Source organism: Lepidothrix coronata, unplaced genomic scaffold (genome assembly GCF_001604755.1).
Source record: "Lepidothrix coronata isolate B3197 unplaced genomic scaffold, Lepidothrix_coronata-1.0 Scaffold23, whole genome shotgun sequence".
Taxonomy (NCBI): Eukaryota; Metazoa; Chordata; class Aves; order Passeriformes; family Pipridae; genus Lepidothrix; species Lepidothrix coronata.
The window spans coordinates 376,080-394,337 of record NW_016690203.1 but is presented as its reverse complement, the minus strand read 5'-3'; the positions used below and the strand labels follow the sequence as shown (position 1 = coordinate 394,337).

The 18,258-nt window shown below is 40.9% G+C and overlaps 1 long non-coding RNA gene across 1 annotated transcript; it reads left to right on the top strand.

The window, feature by feature from the left end:
- The first annotated feature begins 280 nt into the window (after positions 1–280).
- LOC108494210 lies at positions 281–2,788 on the top strand. Its single transcript, XR_001873773.1, has 2 exons — positions 281–1,435; positions 2,174–2,788. It is a non-coding gene; the product is annotated as an uncharacterized LOC108494210 (long non-coding RNA).
- Positions 2,789–18,258: the final 15,470 nt, after the last annotated feature.

Genomic DNA, 18,258 nt, shown 5'->3' with positions numbered 1-18,258 from the left:
TCCTCCCCCCCGCTTCTTCCTCCCTCTCTCCCTCCCTCCTGCGCCCGGCAGCGCAGCAGCGGGATGCCCCGGGCAGGCGCGGGGGGAGCGGGGGGGCGGCCAGGTGCCACGCGGCGCCCCGCGCCCTCCCGCTGCTCCGGCGGCCGCGCCCGCGGGGCTCTCCCGGGGCTCTCCCAGGCGGGCCTGCCCTGCCCGGCCCAACCCGGCCCGGCCCGGCCGGCGGCCACGGTCCGGGCCGGGCGTGCGTGTCCCCCGAGCAGGCGGCTCTCCCCGGCTCGGGGCTGGAGCGCATCCGGAGCCGCCGGTGGTGGTGTCGCGCTGCCGGCTTTAAGGAATTCATCGGGGCTCTCCGCTGCCCGTGAAAATGTCTGTGCGTCCTCCTCCTCCTCTTCCCAGCCCAGTGCCTCACCAGGTACAGCGTCCGCAGCCCGCTGCTCTGTTGGCAGAAGTCGGCTTCTGGTTGTGTTTGTTTGTTTCCTCAGAAACTTTCGTCCTTGCGCGATTTGGGTCTCAGCTGGGGTCAGTCATCCATCCAGCTGACGAAACCTAAAGGACGTGAAATTTAACAGGACCCTGAACATCAGCATTGGAACAGGAGGTCCAAATGCTGTTCCTAATCAAAGGCAAGATGCGGCTGCTTGCAAGCACGGGTAGTTACACGCTGCACAGGCGCTGTGCACGGCACTGCATGCACGGTCCTTCCTCCACTTTCCCTGCAGTGGAAGTTCAGAGATGTAGAAGAAGACTCAACAAGTGATGGAGAGGTGTGTTCAGAGTCGTGGGGCTTTCACTTTAAAGACAGTACCGGTTTAGAGTTGTGTGACAAATAATAACAGTACATAAAAACAAAATATTTGGCAACACTCCATCTTGAAAGCTTGATAGGGAAAAAAAAAAGTAAACCAACACTGCTTCCGAGGAGTGTCCTAATGAGTATAGCAGGAACCAGTTACCCGTTTACACTTTATGGAAATGGTTATTTACACTATGTCTAAAGCTACTAAAGCTAGGCCTTTTAAAACTGCTATTGGTGAGATGGAACCTGAAGTCTCTGGCTGTTTTTTTTAAAGAAATCAAGTTATGACCTCTGGGCAAAAGGCTTGTACCAGCTTATATGGTATCCTATCTCCTCATTGAAAAGGGATTCACATGGAAAAGAAGGCTAAGTTCCAGGTATGTGGCAGTAAGCCTACTCTTTTCAAAAACGGTCCGTTGCCTGTAAGATGTCATGATTAACTTCATTTGCACCATTCTTTTCAAGTACTGGATAAAGGCATACAAGTCCAGAATACACAGGTCCTGTCTGAAAGATGTGAGCTGTGCTTCATGTCAGGAATAGCTCTCTTCCCTTATGGACTCCCAAGTAAAACACCTGCAGGTGTGGTGAGCTGGAACTTGGAAAAGCCAAAGCTGCAAAACCGAAAGGCGCACACGTGTGTGCATTCAGAACCCGAAACTGCAGCTTTAACCTGCTTGTGTTTGTTGTGTGGTTTCTGCAGGCTGAATTTTTGTCACCTGAGTTTTGTGCAGTGTTACACATGAGCTTTGTAGATAAATTTTAATACCATTAAGCTCTGTTAAAGCGGAGTTGCTGACTGACAGAAGAGCAATATCATGCTTTACCCCACAATATGAGCCACAAACATTAGAAAGCACATTCTCATTGTTCTTATTTTACCAAAAACAGTCAAGGGAAGCCATTACAAATAAATTGATCGCAAAGTGTCTTTAACCTTTTCATCTCTGTCCCCGTTGTACCTGCCAACCTGCAGTGGCAGAGCTCCTGGTAAATTCAACAGCTTTGTAGCCAGCTTACATCTTTACTTCAGTATCTCTTGTGGTCAGGCATCCAATTAAACAAAAACCTGAGCAGTTTGACCGTCTCAGGCTCAGCCCTTAAAACATATTGTTCACATTGCAAGACTGCTGTGATTTAAGCCTGCACAGCACGTACATATGGACTCACGGAGACTGGGCCTGGTTTACACAGCCATTTACATAAGTGGCTGCAAGTGAAACTGGTGAAAATTCCTGTATGGGTAATCATATTTGGAGGTTAGCAATGCATGTGTCATTGATCTCTGGCTAATATCTCTAGAGTAGTCTTGGGGGCATTTTGGACCACTTCTGTATGAAGATTCTCATCTACCCTTGATGTATTTTCTAACTTCAGAGGTGCTGAAGAGCCTTCCATGTAGGAAGATTAGCAAGCATAGATGGAATAGAAGAACAAGTGTTTTTCAATTCAGCATCTGCTCTAGAAATGTGAAAATGTAAAGCTCGCATTGGAAAAAAATTAGGATTTTAGTACTTGGAGAAAATATGTAGATAATTTTTAAATTGCATTTGTGTTTTTAACATCCCTGTTCTTTCAGAAAGATGTAATGAGGGGTGAACCAGTACATACCGTGTTACATTAATGCTAGAAATTAAAAAAATAAACAAACACACAAACCCCCTAACAATGCAAAAGGGTAATGTAATAACAAAAAAACCTGGTTAACTACCAGGGTTTATGAAATAGTAAAAAGTGATATGTCTTTTAATAGTTTAGGAATTAATTATAATTCTGAGCTATTGCAAGGCAACAGAAATTAAAACAACTCAGTTTTCCAACTTTCTGTCATTTGAACTTTTATAATGCATCAGGGAGGTAGAAAAACTATTGTGGTCTAATATTGAATGTGAAATTTGGGGCAAATGGGGGTTTTTATTATTATTTATTGGAGTGAAAGAGAAGGTAGAGATACTTTTTGTATAATAAAACCCACTGTTATGAATGACTCTCCCAGAATGTTACTACATGATACAGCTGTTTTCATCACTGCAATTTTTACCATCTACATTACTGTGGTTTAGCCCATCTCCTGTGACTGCTCTATAACAGTTTAAGTAGTAAGTCTTTTATCTCCTAGGACTAGTCAGTTTCTATACAATATCCAGTTTCTGGGTATTGTGATATCAATACTTAATAGTGATGATAAACACACTAAGGGGCAAGACTTTCTCTAGTTTTTATATAACCCTCGCATAGCTCTCTAATCCTACACTGTGATGTTAAATACAATGAGCAATAGTAGAAATAAAAACAATAGTTTTGTGAAGGTGTTTAGTGTGTTATCAAATTCATTAACACCACTGGGTGACATAAAAGCCACCTGCTGTGGTCCCAAGAAAAGGACAACTCAGCCCCCACCCACAATTCAAATATCAGAGATGCTGATTAAAGGTATTCAAGGAGAGAAGAAAAACAGGATGTGTAGCTTATAGGAAGGCTGCAATCTGAGGATGTCTTAAAGCATGGAGACTAAAGCTAACATTGGCAGTAAAAGAGGAGTTAAAGGTTAGCTAGAAAATCTTTCCCCCTTCCCCCATCTTATTTGACATTATCAATGTTCTCTGCCTTAGATCATGGTATTTAGAAGTTACTTTAATTTCTTGTAAACTTACAGAACCCTTTCAGCCAAAACAGTTCTGAGTGAGGCAGTTCTCTGACTAACCAGGAGTATTTCATATGCTGTAAGAGGCAGGGCTGGACCCTGACTTTCTAACACCTCATGACTGCTGGGTGAGGGCAGCTGCCAGGCCCCAGCTCCCTCACCCTGCGGTGTGGCTGTCCAGCCACAGAGGACGTCAGAGGCATCGGAAGCCCCATGCCCTGCCTGAGCTTATGCCTGCCTGCATAGCATAGAGTCCTCTCACTGCCATCCTTTTCCTGATGTCCTCACTCGTGTCAAGAGGCAGAACTCAGATGACATACTAATGCAGGGCAAAGCCTGCTTGGAGGATCAGAGAATACAGCCCTGAGGGCTTTGAGAAATAAGTCTTTATAAAACCTAAGACCCAAAGAAATGCTTGAATTTCCTTTATGTTTCAACCAGTTATTTCTTTAAATGAACAAACATGCTACTGCTGAGTCTTCTCATGGGTTGGGGTTTTGCTTTGCTTTAGTGGGTTTTTTTCCTTCAACTGAGACACAGGTTTCTTGGATCAAAAATCCCTTATATACTAATGCAGAACTGACAAGTGTGACCACCACAGAGGCAGGGAATTATACAGAATAAAAGTTTAACTAAATATATTTCCTATAAATTGCTTGGAAAATTAAACTTGGTGAATTTGTGTATCGGAAAACCACACAGAAAAGCACATCATGTAAGACCAGCTGCAAACCCTCTCAGAGCATTTGTCTGATGACACGGCATCATACAGCATTCCCGTTTTCCCCACGTAGGGAAATGTGATGCACCACCGTGCTCAAGTACCGTGGCCTCTGGAAATCAGGCTGCTGGGGAGCGAGGGAGTGGTGGAACTTGCTCCTGCAGCATCCCCACCCACTATATCCAAGGGCAGCTTTGGATGATCAGAAAGTCAAGGCCAAAGTTTCAGTCCAAATTTATCTTAACATTAGCCTTCACAGTGTGAAAGAAAAGCTGAGGTATCCCAGCGTGCTTCAGCAATTTCCTTCACATCACAACAGCCTGGTAGTGGCAAGGCTGGAATTAAAACCAGTATTTCTCCCCAAATCCCAGTGTAGTTCTTCAGGCACAAAGTCAGCCACTCTGCTGTGTGATTCTTCTCAGTAGACATTTAGTGATAACAAACAGCAAAAATAAAAGATCAAGTATAAGTATTTGCTCCCTGTTTGCCCTGAGACATTTCAGCACTGGAAAACTGACCTTGAGCTGACTCACAAGACTACCTTTTGACAAAGGACTCATCTGGAAATACAGAGACAGTATTTCTGAAACCCACACCACTTTTTCCCCCCCACCCAGATCACAGCCTGTAGGGCATGTTGCAGAACTGCTTAAAGTCTCTGGCTGCAATAATTGCTAGTCCTATCTCCTTCTCTCCTTTCACTGTGGGAGTCTCCAGCTGATGGATGCAATGCAGAGCAGCCCTGCTGCTAGGACTGGACAAGCTTGATGAACTAGTCCCTTTCCCCAGCTCTGGTTTTCAGGATGTGAAAAGTAGCAAAAACTATTCCCCTATACTATTGTAGCAATAACCAGTGTTTCTAAATCCTTTTTAGGGAAGTTCACCAACCTAAACCTATTCTTTCAAGATATAAAGTCATAACTACAGATAATGGCTAAAGGGATAATCAACTGATAATAAGCCTTGTAACCAAAAGAAATACCAGAGGCACAAAAGAGTGTTAATGCAGTTTTAGTAATGAAAATTCTTAAAAGAGAAGGATTTAAAAATAGTATGTTTTAAATGACTACAAGTAAGATTCCCTCCTGCAGATTTAATTAGTTAGCAGATTTTGGAACAGCACAGCCTACTTAGACTGTTTAAAAAGATAGCATGAAAAAACTAACAGGCAGATGTTTGACATTTACATTCTAAAGCAGTTCTGTGTTCATTAATGTGCACCTCAGAAACAGGCTGCATAACCTGTGTGCAAGTGTGTCTATGTAGAGACAGAGTGGGAAAAAGAACAACAGTAAGCAAAAACACCCGCTGCAATACTTTCACTTGTTTTAAAACTCTGCATTGTTGCCCAGGTAATGCAAAAAACACAGGTGTGCAAAAAGAAGTTAGTGTTTAATGCCCAGCTTGTGATTTGGTACTGAACATGACATGTTTCATTCTTATTGACCACCCAGCCTCTCACACCTAATTGATTGTTGGCTTAAATGCGATTATTTTCCCTCCTGAAGGCAAGTAGTAAGCCAGCTGTGTGCTTCCCCTGTCCCATTTGCTAGGGAGAGTGGATTCTGAAACCTCTCACAAGTAAAATAAATGCTCATGCTAACAGTAGCTTCTTCATGTTCAGTTGTTCAAAGGGCTGCAGTAGCACCAGTGGCGACATCAGCAGCTAAAGGAAGGCAGCAATATCCAGCTGAAGCATCACTTACTATCTTTCGGTGTTATAGGCTAGAAATGGAAGATGCCTGCTGTTCATTCCCTGAGGCTGCCATGGTATTTCTCTATGCAGTTTACTTTTCTTTACGGTCTTGGTTTAGTTTTAAGTATCCTCAGTTATGGAGGATTTGACAGCTACTGTTGGGAGCTTGGTCCATACTCTTGCAGGGTTTGCTATCGGGATGATTTTTCCAGTCTACATTTTTTTTTTTTCTTAACTTCGTAGCACAGCTAATTTTATCCTAAAGAGTGCAAGTAGAAAAGGGGATGGGAAGAAGGAAACCCCAACCAGCCCAGGGAAAATACAGTAGACAATGCTTTGAGATGCACCCACAAAGTAGCAGAAAATAGGTAGAGAGGGCCAGCAAGCAGCAGAGAAGCAAAGAAATAGGAAGTGAGGCAGCAGTCATGAAGAAAGCATGCAAGGAAGCAGTTATCCTGCAGGGAAGGAAAAAGCAGGAAAATTTTCAAGGGCAGAGATTAACATTACTCGGGGGAGGCTGCAGTGACAGGATTTGGGGAAGAGTAGAGAGGAACCGAACTACCAGGAAAAAATGGCCAGTGGATGCAGTAGGCAAAGAATCAAGGGGAAAGCAGAAGAAAATGGTAGGGCTCAGGTAAATGAGCATGAAGAGAGTCACTTATGCTTTTGTACCTGCTTAAATTGAGCTTTGTGCCTCCTTAAACCAGAAGCAAAATTGTGTTGGGACAGGTCTATGCCATAAAGTTCTGCAGGCATACTCACACTGGTCAGATGTACAAAGGGATACGATTTGCAACTGAGGTGAAAACCGAGCTACGATACCAAAAACAGTGAATGTTCAGAGTTATGCAGTCAGAACCATACTTTCACCAGCACAGCTTGTGTTATTCAGACAAGCCACACCGGCAAAAGTACGGTTTTGCTGACGTAAATTGTATCGGGGGTAGATATACTCTGCTGCAGCATATAGGGGCATAACTACACCAGTAGAGCTCTTTGCTTGTCAAAACAGCTATGCTGTATTAGCAGATTGTCCATAATGGAGACATGATTAAGACAGGTAAAAGGAATTCTTCTACGGACATTATGACTTCCACAGCAAAAACTGTCAGCAGAAGGTTTTTCCTGGCATAAGAAGTGGACCCAAGCTTTCATATAAGAAAGTATTTGCTTCTACAAAAAGAAAACTCAATAATTGCAAAGTGTCTGAATATTAGGACAATGTGGATAAGAGTATTTAATTCCTAATATTGACACTTAAACCTTCATTTGTCACTCTACATTCACTTGTTTTAAAATAAAGGATTCTTCAGAATAAAGTATTCTCAATACATTTTTCTGCATTCCTGTCTTCAACTTGGATAATAGATAATATGTTCCATCATCTTCTTTACTTCTGTGCAATGCAAAGAAGGTGAAAACTCTCTTAATGAGCATCTAGAGAGGAAAGATTTGGTAGGTAAGGTAAAAGTGCTACTAAACTTCTTTTTTTTTTTTTTTTGTTTTCAATTACTTCGGTGGTCAGATGGGACTGTGCTCTAACTAAAATGAAACTTGAAAAGGAAAAAAACCCTAAACCACTCTTATCAAAACGAGCGCAAGAAAGCTGTTACCCAAAATGATTCACCTAATGGAAATCTCAACTCCTGAAACAAATGATTTCTAAGAACAGGTCACAGACATCAGCCTCCTCCTCAAACAACTCCAAGTAACTAGAAAGGGCAGAAGACATTTAAACTCCAAATTTTCAGCTTGCAGTCAGTGTTTACAGTAAAGGATCAAATTGCTTGGGATTAATGTCTATGAAAATATCCTGAAATCCTAACAGTCATGCAAAATTTTTTCCTGCAATCTCTTGTGAAGTGATAATAGACTGCAGTGGCTCTCTAAACTCACCAGTGAAATAATCTTCTCAGGTACGAATTTTGATTAAATGGCAACTGCAAATAAGATGTTCTCAATTTTCTGAACAATCTTATGTACTCACTTCACATACATCTTCTGAGTTTGTTTCATTAGGTTTTGTTTTCTTCTATGTCCTTTCCCTTACAAAAGTGGCTAAAGGTAATTCTTAAAGTGCAAATGAGCAGCCTGAATAGTTCAGCAAAATGATTTTTGAAATGGTTAAACGCAAAGAAACAAAACAAACAAAACAAACAAACAAACAAAAAAAACCAACAAGAATAGGCCTGAGGGTAGGGCCTAATGTTACTAGAATAAGAGTTATACAGCAGACAATCCAAGAGAAGGGCTCAGGAGAACACTGCTAAGGTGCCCAGTAACACAGTGGATTGGAGCACTCTCTTCTTACCTCTTGAGATCTGGATGTAAAGCCTGATTTAAAATACACATAAAAATGAATGTCATCAATTCACCTTAAAGCCTCCTGAGCAGTGGTCTACATGTAAAAATATCATCTGTTGAAGGATGCATCCCCCTGCATGCACATACACACATGCTAAACAAGACTAGAAAATTGCATGAGAGTTCTCTCTGACTGAAAAGTAAGCTTGTTTTTGTTTCCTGTTTATTTTTATCTGGTATTTATAGGAGTTTTGCTATGGCTATACTTATATGTAATCAAGAACTGAGTAGCAAATAGTCTCCTAAGTGACTTGAAATTCTGAACTGTGGTTTCTGCTATATATGGGAATGATTCACCTCAGAAGATGTAGTCGGTCATTCTCTGGGCACAGACTTAATCAGTAAAAACCCTGCTTGATGTTTCTATGTTGATCCCTGACCCATGAGCCAGCAGACACAATTCACTGCAGTCCGTATACTTTTCTTGGGGTAATCTCAAAGACAGATCCACAGGTGATGTCTCTGGTCTAGACTCCAGGATATTGACACAGCAAAAGAGAGGAAATATTCCTTGTGCCTGCTTGCATGTGCTGATTCAGTAGAGCTGGTATCCTTAGTCCTGTCCTATGATGAACACATTACCACACTGGCAAAGAATGAGCAGGCTCAGACTTCCTATCTGGAAACGGACAGCTCTTGCAAAACTTGGTACTGTGATAATATAGTGTGTAAATAGGAACAACGGCAAAATCTTGTGGCAGTAAATTGAGGATAAGTTGGCATAAAAGGGGTGAGTTTTCGAGAGCTGGGACAACAGTGGAATGAAGAGAAAGTAAGATGGGAGTAGTGTATCATAGTTCAGTATACAAAAGTTTGGTAACATGGAACCTAATACAGATAGTTCCTGGCATGATTTTTGGCTAGTGCTGACTGCAGAGAACTGCTGTACAGCTGGAGTACTCGTGTGAAAATGTTAGCAGTGTATGTAACAAAAACCACTGAACTTGGAATTATACAGAAATAAGTTATTATTGAAACACAGCTGTACTTTGAACAAAGCGTTGAGGAATTTATAAGACAAGGATTTGCCAAAGGGAACAGCATAAACTTATCTCAGCCAGAAAGCCACAACCAGTTCCTGTGGCTGCTCCCCACAATTCAGTGCAAGCCCCACTTTCCTCCAGTAATGAAACGGGGACCAAAAGCTTTAATTGCATGGCCTGCTCGACATCAGTTCCTATAAATTGATGTCCTTTCTTTGTAAGAACTAAAGACACATTTCAAGGGTCTTGCAACTTTTTTCATCCTCTTTATCATTGCTATCACTCTTATCATATGAAAGTTGATCACAAGGGAACTGTAATTATTCAGCTAGCAGCTAGTAGTGAGAACATCAAAGCAGAATTATGTTTATAGGGTTAATGCATGATTATTTTAGCATCCCAAAGGCTTTGGAATGCCATACAATCCAATTATCCCAGGGCTATGTGAGAAGAGGGAATTTCATGTAATTAGGAGGGCCTAAACTAACCTTCCAGGATCAGTAAAATACATCACGTCACACTACAAGCTGTTTCTCCCCAAAATTTAGGGAACATATTACTACCTTTTTTAGAATTTAAAAAGTGAAACAAATGTGTAAAATCAGACTACTGGATTAGTAACTACATTTTAGTTTTTAAATAGAAAAATAATTACATTTGCCAGACATCATAAACGTACATGTCAGATCTGCCACATCTGAATGAGCATGAGATCCATTAAGTTATATGCTCTGTTTCTGCTAGGAACCAATACTTCACCCATATTCAATAAATTAAAAAAAAAAAGTTATTTTTTTCCAGTTAGGATGCCTGTACTTAGTTATTTGATTCTGTATTTTCTAGGCACCTACATAGCCTGGTTTTCAGACATGTTGAGCACATTCGTTGTGTCTATGGCTGCTGAGCAACCCTGAAACTTAAGCAGGTGAGTATGAATTAGATGCTGAACTACACTCATCCCATTTTAAAAATTAATAGCATAATGCATATAACTACTTGTGTGATCTCTGATGAAAATAGGATGAAAATGAATGGAGACATTTTCCTGCATCTCAGGTAACTGCCCAGTCTACTGGGATATTGAACGAGTCACTTTGACTCAAACCCTCCCAAGGAGGGCCTAATCAGCACTCAGACACATAAGTGAAAAATTCAGGATGTAAAAGTAAAATTTAGTTTCAGAAGTTTGTGTAAAAATTCCAGAGCAAATCTAGTTACCAACAGCCTTTTCTATGAATAATACTAGGAAGTTAATTTAAAAGTGAAACTTGGTAAGAATTATTCATTTAAAATCCTCTACTGTTTGTAAAATATGCTGCAGCATGTTGAGGCACTTCGAAAACTACTACTAAGAAAACAAGGTAAATTCTTCCCAGTGAATTCTAAACAGCTGGGAAAAGTGGTGGAGGCCACTGTGATTAAAGGGAGATAGGAAGATTGCTGTGAACATAAAAGAAAAGGCTTTCAGGAATACACACAATATAATGAAGAAATAGGTTTTTCTCTTATGTCACTCTTCTTTAAAGAAGAGTGACATAAGAGCTGTTTATAAAGATAATTTGATAAATTGTATGTTTAGTAAGGTTTTCTTTGATTATCAAGCACCCATAATGATTTCTACAGAGGATAACAAAAAGATCTCCTAAAGGGATGTTCTGCTATAGCCTGTTTGCATGAAAAATTAGAGGATGGAGTCAGCTATCTGTGAATGGAATACAGTTTCCTGGTACAGTGGGAAGAGGCTAGCGTGCCAACAACAGCAAAAAGAGGTGTTAATAATACTGCATAAGAGACATCCACTTGTAAATGTGACCTGCAAACATCTTTAAACAGTCCAGCAATATTAGATGTTTGCCAAATGCTTCTGAATATCACAAAGTTCTATGAGTTATTAACTTAAATGTTGAATAGCCACGTGTTCTGTGATTCTGCAGGGTTCTGGTGATCTGCTCTTAGCAACAATGCTGCATGCTCTCTGCCAGTCGTGTCTCATCCATAAACCCTTTCCGCAGACTTCAGAGGACCCACGGTTAGAAAGATAAATGTTGGCTTACTACGATGCTTTCCATTCTTCGGGGCCTTCTTTTCATTTCCACATTTTATTTATCATTTAACATTCACAGTAACTCTCCAAAGCAAAATTCCCAATCCCATTACACAGACACACTGCTCCATTGTAGGAATATACAGAGTTATAATACCACCCACACAGTGCTTTCTGGGGCATTCTTTGGAAAACATGTGTCTGACCCAGTGCAAGGCTGTTACAGGACCTGGAGGTAAAATAGTGTAAAGATGAAAAGGCTCAGCTTCAGATTAATAAAATGTACAACATGTACAACTACTGTGCATCTTATATAGATGCTGCTTTGGTGGAAAACTTTTTTTTTACAGGATGAGGTGGAGTAGAGTGAAGATGGAGTTGCTTTCATGCCCTATCCAGAATCCTAAATCTGGATGTGCATTTCAGTTACTTTAAAAACAAGATCGAAACTATCTGCTAATAAATTCAGATACCAGGTTAAGGAGCAGTGCCTCTAGTATCAAAGTTGTTTACATGATTCAGTGCAATGAATTACAGTTATTTTTTTTTTTAATTGGAAGGATTTTAATTCCAGTTACTTTGAGTTTCTCATAAAAAAACCCTCAGTGTCTTGCTGGGCATATTCATCAGCAAGAAAATAAGATGGTGTAACTGACAGGTCTAAGTGCTTGTAAATCTGTTCCTGAATTATCCAATATTTGTTACATCCTACAAGACCAGTTTCTGAGGCCTGCTCTGAGAAAAGATAAAGTTACAGAAATGCTGATATACCCAACTGTAAGGAATTCTACAACTGCATAATTCACCTACTATCAGTTTTCTGTAAAATATTAAGAGATATACAGTAGCACTTATTAATAAAATAGCAACACTTAAATGATTAGAAGCCATCCTGATTTCAGAGAACAAAAGAAGAGATACTGTTTGTATGACATTTACTACCTCCATGTAAGTATATAGACTGTCTCAAGGTTAATAACTGGTTAAAAGAGAAATCGCTTGCTTTCTTTTTTTTTTTTTCCCTTATTGCACACACTTCTGCCAGGAACTTGACAAAATCCGAAGACCACAGTAATGATATTACACTGCACAAATATATTCTTATCTAAGATGCTATTCTATCCTAGCCAGGCTTAAGAGTAGAAGATGCTAACCTTGAACAAACTTCTGCTGCTTTGTGTATACTAATACGGTATTGGAGAACTCCACAGAGTGACAGTCGTGTATAATACTTCTCCAACAGCTTTGACTGTCTGATTTCATGTCATGTTCTTCATCAAGAATCTTAAATCACTTTATAATGAAAAGGACAGTTTTGTGAGTGCTGTTGCACAGCTGAAGGAAGTGAGGCAGTGAGAGGGCAGCTAATCAGCAATATGTAGAAAGGCTGGGAACAGGAGCCCTCTCTCCCAGCTCTGGGCCTGCTTATATCAACAATGCACACTTCATTGCATGAAATAGAGTAGGCTCTCATTAAACAAGGAAGAGAGGTGTCAGCTGTATAACCGTGTTTAAAGAAAAAGTTTCAGAAATTGCAGAAATCGCATCACTTCTACAGCTTCTGGATGCAAACCAGCCTGTAGCTGTGCACACTGGGAGTAAAAAAGAATCTGCTGGTCCTTGACAACTCAGGAACAGACACAAAAATAAATATAGGGAATGACGGATTGATGCTTCTAGGAAGGCAAGCTGTGGGTTGAATAATACAGGGAAAAAAAGGCAGAAAGGCAGAACACGGAGTAGGAGGCAAAAGGAGGGAAGGTTTAGGGGAAAGATTTTGCCTTGTCCAGTGCTTTTTTGTGAGGTCACTCCTGACCTTAACTTTTAGGGTGAAAAGGCCTTGTGACATAGCAGAACTGGTGTGCATTTGTCACATGGAGAAATAATTTGAGAAGAGTGTACAGGTGTTTCCTGTGTTGCAAAAATCATCTCTACTGAGACTCTAGTTTGCCTTTACCCAAGACTTCAAAGAAAATACCAAGACAGATGTGTAAAAGGTCCTGCTAATACCAGGATCCACCATCTATTATCTACCATAGTAGACACAGACACAGCTCCCGGGAATGCCTAGAAGGAAGTACCATCAACAGCAGCTCTTTAAAACAGCCCTAGATGTTAAGAAGATTCCTCCTTTACAATTCCCTGCTGGGTAGCATCCCTGATGACTCACAAACATTTCCAGAGTCAGGCCCGACATTTTTGTAATACATTTCTCTCACTGTGCTTTTTTTTCTTAAATTATTCTGCTGATGATCAGCTGTACTGGAAGGCCCTTACCCTTTAGCAAAATTTCATTTTTAGTCTGAGCTGGTATGCTTCACCCAGTCCCTCTCACTGTAGAATGATGTTACTATTTGCTTGCATCTTCCTTTGTGTCAGGAAGTATGTCCCAAAAAATGACATCTACGATTTCTTCTTATTTTATGTTTTTGTGGCACTCAAGTCTGATTTTTCAGAGCAAGCTGTATACAATGAGACTGTATTTTTCAGAGCTGTTGAATAACCCATTCTGACCTGAAATGCTTTGCTACACATCAAAAAAAAGGGGTGCTGAGAAGTACAGAGAAATCTGAGGTTAGAAAGGGGGGAACCAAATAGGAAGCTAATGTGCTTTGCAAAGTCCTTATCCACGTCTTTCCTCCTCAGACCTTCAGTGCAGAGCAAGCACTGCGAGGTGGCTGCAGAGGAGCTGATCTGTCAGATGCTCTAACTGTGCCCTGGGCTTGGGTGGGAGGACCCATGCACAGACCTGTGACCTGAAGCACAGCCCTTTTGCAGGAGACAAAAGAGTACAGCCTTGGGCAATGAAACCTAATTTCACTCCAAGGAGTTGTAGTTAACAGCAACTCAGAGAAAGCAGGATTATACCACAGAGACTCTTTCCAAAGAAGTACGAAATGTCTGCATCTCTCATGGTCCAGTCACTGCGGAGCCTCTCCCGTGGGTGTTGGCTGACTTACAGCAAATTAAGATAAGGGGAGCTGGGTGGGTAATTAACACTTTTATATGCATGTTTTGAAACAGGATCCAGTGAATTCACAGCTAAAATTTTGAAAAAGCACCAGAGTAGGTTAAGCATTTTAAGTCCACCGTGTTCTTACTTGCAAGATGCAAATCTTTTGAGCTCTTTCTGAAGCATCTCACTAGAAAAGGGGCTGTAAATCATGAAATATCTGACCTTCGTTGTTTGGGACACAACAAAAAACAGGGAAATGTGTTTAATGAACATTCTTCTTGTTCAAAGCATTTCAGTAGTTCAGCTCTGATATTGTTTCAAAACTGTTTTCTCAAGGCCCTCCAGCACATGGCGTTACGAAAAAAAAGTTGTCAGACTGGTTTTAACACATCTTTTCAATACTGATAAGCAAAAGTTCACTGAAATAATTCTCAATAAGATACACGTGGGATATACCTTTCTTAAGGCTTTCTTGTTGGATTCAAACTTTAAGAAGACCTGTTGCATTCTAAGCTTGAGCTTTTCAAAGTTATTAGAAAAGTACACGGATGTGTCAGGTACTGTGCTGAAGAGAGTCTATGTCACATCCTGTTAACCGTGTCTGCTTTTAAACCTGTTTAGTAAGTACAGTGAGTGGCTGACAATCTTCAGCTGCAAACAGCTTTGAAACTACATGAGTTTCAAAAGAAAGCCAAACACTACAGTATTTTTGGTTGCTAAAAGTAAAACACTCAATAATAGCTAGTTTTTCTAAATGAAAAAAAGGATTTAATCTTGAGGCTACTTTGCTTAACAATGCCATCATTAAAATGGTAGTGGGCTTTGAGGTCCTTATTCAGCTTGGTATGGCATCCTACCTTTGCTGCTATTGTTTCATCCTGTTTACAGAGAAGTTCCAGCAATTCAGTCTGGTAAGAACAAGACAGTAACCAAGAAAATAAAGCTCAAAAATAGCATGTGGCTAAATCTTTAAGTCTATCTTAAGGGTCCAATCTATCCTCCTCCTGAAGCCAGACAGCCACTTTAGTAGGATGCAAAATAATTTCTCTGCTAGGTGGAGACAAGATGAGCTAATATATTTTTTAAAATTATTAGTATCTGTTTTGGAAATGATGGTTTTAAAAGCCAAAACATGCTACAATTACTCAGAAAGTAAGTATTTTACTAAACCATGTACACTAGCCTGCTAACATAATTTGGTAAAAATTAATGCATCTTTTTTCTCTCTAATAACCAGGGGACTCAATGCAGCTACAAAAAGCCTACTTAAACAGTGGGGTTTTCCCCCTCCTAATTTTCCAGTGTACAAGTTAAAGCAAAAACAAAGCAAAAATACTTTTGCAGATGGACTCAGGTATCAAACCTGGAGCTTTCCCATGTTTCTTTTTCCATACTTGTGCATTAACTAGCCTCTCACTGCAGACTAAGCCCATGCCCAAAGGTTGGCAGTAAAGGTCTGGTCTGAGATGCCATTATCAACTCCTGTTCAAAGCAACCACAGGTTGAAGGTCAAATTCTCTGTTATACCTAAGCTGTGCTTCATGCTTTGTCATGTTATCTGGTCCTTCTGGGGACCTCTAAGACATCCATACAAATTTAGAGCAGCGTCAAGGTCCCTGCCGTTTACCCTTGAATACAAAGGCCTTTGACAGAGCCAAAAAAAACTAGAAAGCAGCAACTTTCTGGCCACACCTCCTTCCTCACATCATCCCCACAGAAAGGGGTGGAGGGAATAGATAGGAAACACTGTGCTCCTACACTGAGCACAGGAGGATTTTCTCGTGACTGTTTCCATAAGGCTTAGCATGCCCTTTGCTTGTCCAGAGGAGCATAAAAAGGGCCCCAGAGTAACAACAAAACCTCCCTGCCAGTAAGTGCAGGTATGGTTGCTAACACAAATTGTTCTTCTCTGTAATGTTTAGTTTTCCCAGCCCACTGGGTTGCCTCAACACACGGGAAAATATGCAGGTAATAGGTGGGACCATCAAAATTGTCTGTGGCAGTCCCCAGTGAGGAAGCTTTCTAACCTGGCATTTTCACTGATAATGTGAGAGACTTGTGGGATCCCCCTGTCCAGATCTACAAGACTGCTTAGCAGCATAGGCCTGTGCAAGCAGGTGGCATGAAAGACTGTCCACTAACTGTTCTGCATGGCCAAGAAAGCTGACAAAACCAAGTAATGTTGGGTTTAAAGCATGACATACCGAAGCAGTTATTGATCTTAAAACTGTGGATGAAGACTGTGTGAATATTTTCCATGACTGGAGGTATCACCTAGGCCCTCCACTGAGTTCTGCTTAAGAAAAGCTTTGTTTGGTTCATAGCACTTAAATCAGTATTGGTTTCTACTTTTTTTTTTCTTAAAACAAGAGTAATGGTACAATATATTAGCTGTATTTCACCACAATTTGCTTACATTCATGTATCTTTTATTATTACATTTAGCTTTTAGTAGAAGATGATATGAGAAATCAGCTTGACATATTATTTCACGGAATATGTAGAAATAGTAACATTCATTATTCATCCTTGAATGTCCTTTAGTTAAAACAGTGAGTAGCTTTCAGAGGTGAAATAAGCTGGAGGGATGTTTATTTATACCAATACCTCCTTGACAATAATTCAAAGGAGTAAAAGCATTAGCTGCACAGTTTGCTCCAGTTACTTTTGTTCCATTAATGAAATGTACACACATAGCCTCATCCATCGACTGGATGCATACCTATCTGCTGTGTGGCCTGCACTGACACACTCGCTGTCCCCTCACTCCTGATGCATCTGTAAGCTTAACGGCCCAGTTCTCTGTTGATCCTCAGGCTGGGAACAGAATCAGTCTCGTGTATAGCAGCCCATTTTTTCTTCAGAATACCAGTGTTTTAGAAAAGACACAACTCTGGAAGAAAACTAAAAAAGAAATGGATATATCACAGCATCTGTCTTCGGTGTTTCTTTTCAGTTCTTCATTATAACTCTGAGAAGTGAATCCCCACCCCTGTGAATAAAAGCCTATTTTTCTATTAGAGGATGATAGAAATCAGATGATAACAACTGAAGGGAATAGGCAGAAATAATGCATAACTGGGCCTCAAGTTAAAAGTTTTTGCTTGTTATTTTAGTTTGCTTTCCACTTTGAAAGTATTTAGTTTACAGATATCCTATAGGAGCAGCGTTGATGAGTTCTCTCTTTTAATCTAAGTAACAATATTGAAAATTGTTAGCCTACAGTAACAATGCTGAAAAGAAGATGGATGCAAACTTCAGTTTTTGACTCAGCGTTCACTTTCTTTCACACCCCTTAACTTTCTAAAATTCAGGCCACCAAACAAAAACTATTTGCATTGAAAAGGGCTGCACAGGGCTACTGCAGAGTTGTGGGTGAGCTCTGTAACCTCATGCTACATCACTAAGTCAGTTTATTTCTATCTCTTGTTTTCTTATTAGTTTACAATACATAGGGGATAAATTCTGAGAGTTTTATTGCATAAGGAAATGTAAAAGTCGTGTACTTAACTAATACATTTTGCTGGGACTTTTTAAAAATGTTTCCTGACCTGACTGCAAGTTATCCAGCCTATAAAGTTTCAGCTTCCTCCTCCTCCATTTAGCAAGGCTCACCTATGCTATTTACTGCATCATTGCATCCAAGCCAAACTTGGTTACTGCGGCAACTAAGTTTTTCTTCTCAAAGGGTCACAGGGAAACACATCCTTCAGGATCCCCTAGTAACCGTCAGCCGGCAGGACTGGGGAACATCAACAGTGAAATGCCTGCTTTCCATCGCTAAGGCAGCGCCGCCTGCGCCTGCAACAAGGGGGGCAGAGTCTAGTTACATTCCTGACCCACTTTCACATCCCTCCCTCCTCCTCCTCCCTCTCCTCCTCCCTCCCCGAGCCCAGCAGCAACCAGCAGGGCAGCAAGAGCCTCCATTTAGCAAGCCTCACACACCCGCACCCACCGAGCTGTGTGCTGTCTCCTAGCAAGCAGCAAAAGCGCAGGTTTCCCCAGCAGCACGCGGGGAACGGGAGGGGGAACTGCAGACCTGAAAAGGAGGTCT